This window comes from Palaemon carinicauda, chromosome 21, assembly GCF_036898095.1.
Source record: "Palaemon carinicauda isolate YSFRI2023 chromosome 21, ASM3689809v2, whole genome shotgun sequence".
NCBI classification, from domain to species: domain Eukaryota; kingdom Metazoa; phylum Arthropoda; class Malacostraca; order Decapoda; family Palaemonidae; genus Palaemon; species Palaemon carinicauda.
In genome coordinates this window covers 14943008-14948301 of record NC_090745.1, presented here as the reverse complement: position 1 = coordinate 14948301, position 5294 = coordinate 14943008, and the positions used below count along the sequence as shown (strand labels likewise).

Genomic DNA, 5294 nt, shown 5'->3' with positions numbered 1-5294 from the left:
CTTTAAACTACATTGTCAAATAATAGATACATCAATAACAACAAAAATCAATTATAGATATATCTACAACAACAACAATAATAATAATGTTTAATTGAAGATAACCGCTGCCTCAGTAGTGTTAATTTTGCAGTTGAACTAATGGCATTCACTAATGGACAATTTATAGAAAATACAACTACTCGTATTTATTTTGATTTATAATAAATCTTTGAAAAACAACCTGGTAACTTCATTATCCTATTACTCTGGGGTATTAAAAACATTCTTTAATCTACTTAATTAATCATGGATCACCTAACGCCATTTAGCAATTGCCAATTACTAAAAACAAGACTACTTGTATTTGGTATGATTTATAAGAAAAAAATCTTTAAAATATTGTCTATAAAATTTGACCACTTGTAAATTTATTTGGTTTGATTTACGAAAAAAAAAACTTTGAAATAATGTCTTTAAATTAAGACTGCAGGTATTTGATATGATTTGTAAAAAAAAAAAAAAAAAATCTTTAAAATATCATTTCTTAAAAACAAGACTACTTGGATTTGGTTTGATTTATAAGAAATCAACCTTTAAAATATTATGTCTTAAAAATAAGACTACTTGTATTTGGTGTGTAAAAAAAAATCTTTAAAATATCATTTCTCAAAATCAAGACGACTCGTACTTGCTTTAATTTAAGAAAAAATAAATAAAAAATCCTGAAAATACGACCTGGTAATTCAATCATAAAATAAACATTAAGGACAATCAAACAAATCCGGAGATGACTTCCACTTTATTCACAAGAGACAGCAAAAGAATTACATGGGGCTGAACATTCCTCGCAGGGAATGAGATGTTTAGTATCACAGTTATTTACGTTAAATGAGATTTTGATCTTCACCTTGATTTCTGGAGTACTAAACTACAATCTTATTGAAATCAAGATATTGGAATATATATGTAATAAGGTAAGTAAAAGTTAGGACAACTTTCTTAGTCACCATTAGCACGAATCCTAAGACTCGTATTCTTATAGATTAGGAAAATACCAGCAAGCTGGAGGGATAGGTTTTATATTTACAAAGTCCATTGTCAAAGCAATTGATTGATATGCCCTAACATGGACCAGCTGCATATCTATAATGGTCATAAATGTTTAAAAAATGCCTTGGGCTTATAGCAATCTGCTTTCCAACTACAGTTGTAGCTTACTAATAATAATAATAAAGGATTACTCCCTTCTGTAGGTATTGCAATATTAAAATGAAGCAGTTGCAAATACATGAACTGAATCAATGCCAAATATTCAACATTTGTCGCCAATTATCGGTATTTTGTAAGAGCAAAATCACGTATTCTATATGTTTTCATTCGAAGAAATCTAATATCTCTTTATGATGCAGATATTGTATAAATTTAAATATAAAAAATAACAATTTATATATGTTTACATATTGTTTTTTCAGCGACATTGGCTTCAGCAAATTGTTTAACAGTCCGAATATCTTAAAGTTTTTCTCCCATTGCTTCTTATCAACCATTCATAAGGAGATTTAAATTAATAAAAAAAAAAAAAAAGATAACATTCCAATTATCGCTCGTGGCATTTTTCCCTTCGTAGAAATTATAAAAAAATTAAGATATGTGCAGCGTTGTGCATCTAATATTTTAGTCAATAAAATCTACTATAGCTACTAAGACGTGAACCTTATGTACAATTCATTAACCCTACTAATGTCATTTTTATATTAAAAGTAAAATTATATACAACAGGAATAGTTAGAAGCCGTTTTCATTAGTGAGGAAAAGTTTTTTTTTTCTGATCTGCAGTAATGGCTGGCGTTGGAGGGAACAGTACCTTTTAACTTGAGAGAGAGAGAGAGAGAGAGAGAGAGAGAGAGAGAGAGAGAGAGAGAGAGAGAGAGAGAGAATTCACTTTAGTGTATTCTAATCATCAATTCAAACTAAACTTACAGTGATTCTGGACAGAGAGAGAGAGAGAGAGAGAGAGAGAGAGGAGAGAGAGAGAGAGAGAGAGAGAGAGAGATAATTCACCTTAGTGTATTTCAATCATAATTTCAAATTCAATTCAATGGTAGAGTAATTATAATCAATATATTTCTGAGTTGAACATTTCCAAAATATTAAAAGTACCACAAATTATCAGATCGAATTAAAATCGATTAATTTAACCGTTATCACAAAAAAAATAATTTTAGAGAAAACCATCTCTCATTATGTCACTCCTTATCCGACATTGTCCCAGTAAGATTGTTTTAAATTAGATTTTTAAAACATCTAAAATAAGAATACAAAACTCTTACTTGTAACTACAGAATATCTTTATTTCAAAATACACTTGATTTCATAATGGTGCTGACAAGTTACTCAGAAGCTTATATATATATATATATATATATATATATATATATATATATATATATATATATATTATATATATATATATATATATATATATATATATATATATATATATATATATATATATATATATTTCATGGATTTACCTTAACCTACATATTTACAAGATACAACAGTTTCACAACAGATTCATTAAATCTTACAACTAATATGCTGAAAACATCAAATTATTTTCGGTGCATATACGATGGTTATTCAGTTTTGTTAAGTCGCGTTGAGATATAACGACTGGTTAAGCGATATTTGACTTTTGAAACTGATAAAAAAAATTGTGACAATAATTTGCTGTTTTCAGCATTCGGCCACTGATAAGGTTACACTAAAGGCAACATCCAAAAGATGGAACATTCATCTTTCGTTTAAGCCTTTACACTTTGGAAATAAAAAAAAAAAACCTACATATAATTAAGTTACCAAAAGGCTATAAATAACCTTCTTCTGGACCTTTGTGCACCACAGAACACAAATCATTCATTGTGTGATATCTAATAACTCATGAGTATTGTATTTACAAAGATATAAGGCGACTGAGAAAGAATGATTTAACTACTGCATGACATAATGAAGGGAGAACTTCAGTGAATGGAAGATTCATACACTTTACACTGACTTCATAATAAACGTTATTGTTAGATTAAGTTAGCCTTATGCCAGATTAGGCTCTTCCTTGCGTGAGCAAGCAGTCCAAATGTTGATGGAATTGACTTAAAAAAAATAGATTTGGTGGGGATTTGAAAGGTCAACAATACCAGGGTCTTCAATTCTTGCATATAGCTCAGGGCTATAGACTTCTTGCCTCGTGGGTTGCCGAGGTACAATAAAGTACAGAATGATTTTTTTTTTCTGAAGACCAGTGTCAATCCTCCAGGTGGCTCTCCCTTCTGGGTGGGGATGTCATGCACAGGTCATACTAAGAACTTTGAATTTATAACCCTGATTGCATGAGGAGATTCGTGTGGTCTATGTCTTCAGTGTGCTTTAATGCTAACGTGGTGATACTCGTGTGGGTGTCACTTTCTTTATAACAGTTTATCTTTCAAGGGTTTGACCATATGATTGCATCCAGTTACAGGCTATTTATGTGGGACTCATCATATGAGATCAAACACACTCGTAGAAAGTTGTTTTATGGCAGGGGATAATTTTTTCCTGTATTTAATGTAAAAACCTTTGATGTGCTTCTTTACTTCAGAAACTTCCATAAAATTTATTTTAAAACATACTTTGTTAAAACCGAAATTAAAAATACACCAAAAGGTATTTTGACTGCCGAAAACTCAATTCTTCATAAAATATCAAAAGTAATTTTAGCGTCATATAATTATGTAGATTTCACATAACATTCAACTGTCTGTTATGTACAATTAAGACTAAACATTTCTAGCTTTATTAGTTTCCATAAAGCAGGTTTTAGTTCAATTATCACAAAAAATGAGTTAAAATCTATAAAGGTCTCACATTTATCTATTTTCTAAAATACACTTCATTATCAGCTTTTTTATACTTGCTATTTAAATTCACAGAACACAATAGATATTTATTATCTACTTTATTTGTCTAACTCATGCTTCACAATCAGCGTCAATGACCTTAGATGTCAGGATGCCAGATAACTGATAATCAGTCAATCAATGCTACACAGACTCACTCCTACACCAGACACCCACAAACGTTGAACGTTCTTTAACCAGAAGCTAGGAAACCAGTCTCCAATCTTATCCAACTCCGGCTCTTCTTGAATCTGAGCCCGCGTCATATAACACGCCAGGAGACAGACGCGGTAAACATTCACAGGTTATTTCTGGGGAGAAAATACGACACCACGATGACATAATGAAGGCGAGACACCTAGATTTTACCTTCAGCGAGACCAAATCAAAAGATCACATCAACTCCGCTTTGTCTCTGGGTTTAATCATAAGCACAAAATGATTCCATTCTCCTTCAGATTCGTATTTTAGCTTGAAATACGAAGGGAAGAGATGTCAGTTTATTTTAGCTTGAACATCAAGTGCATGTATCTTCATATGTTAATGTCACTAAGTATAGGCAATATGTACACTTCTCACCAATCTACAGCAGTTTTCTATTCCGGGGTTACATCTACAGTTGCGTCATAATGAAAGGTTTCGAGTAGCAATTCCCATTTGCCGTTCATACCAAGCAAACAGGTAATGAATAAGTGTAAGGGATGAAGAATAGAAACGTAAAGAATTTAAGCGAAAAAATAAAGATAAAAAGGAAGTCAAATGTAATTTGATGAAAAAGAAGTGGTCAGGAATAATAAAAAGAAACAATTAATATTTTAAGAAGCCAACGATCACGACCTGGAAATTTTGTAAATCAGAATTCTAACTCAACGAGTTTATGGAAAATAAGAGGTTCAATTACTCAGAAATTTCTCAGACAGACCATTGAATGAAACTGAAATAGTGCAAGAGAATGACAGGCAGAAGCGCGCAGCTCTGTGGGTGGAATTTACTGCAAACTTGCGGTTATCGGTTTGCACCAGCGGTATCCTATTTAGAGGTCTTCACCTCTCCCACCTCTCCTCTTGTATCGGTTTCATATGTCTGACCACAATTTTTTTTATCTAATGTTATATCCTTCATCCAATTATCTTTTCCTTCTTGTCTTATTTGGGCTATTATTAAACTGGATGAGAGATAGTCGTGACAATTTTTGAGAGAGAGAGAGAGAGAGAGAGAGAGAGAGAGAGAGAGAGAGAGAGAGAGAGAGAGAGAGAGAGAGAGAGAGAGAGAGAAGGTTTAAGGCAAGGGAGATGCCATGAGACGCACAATCTTAGGGGCATTCAATTCCCTGCCAACTTGCAAGTCCACTGATGATCCAGCAATGCTGTCTAC

General features: G+C 32.1%; 1 pseudogene; it reads right to left on the bottom strand.

Annotated features, from left to right (window-relative positions):
* Window positions 1-5109: 5109 nt before the first annotated feature.
* Window positions 5110-5294, bottom strand: part of LOC137615183 (platelet glycoprotein V-like) — a 107507-nt pseudogene continuing 107322 nt past the window's right edge.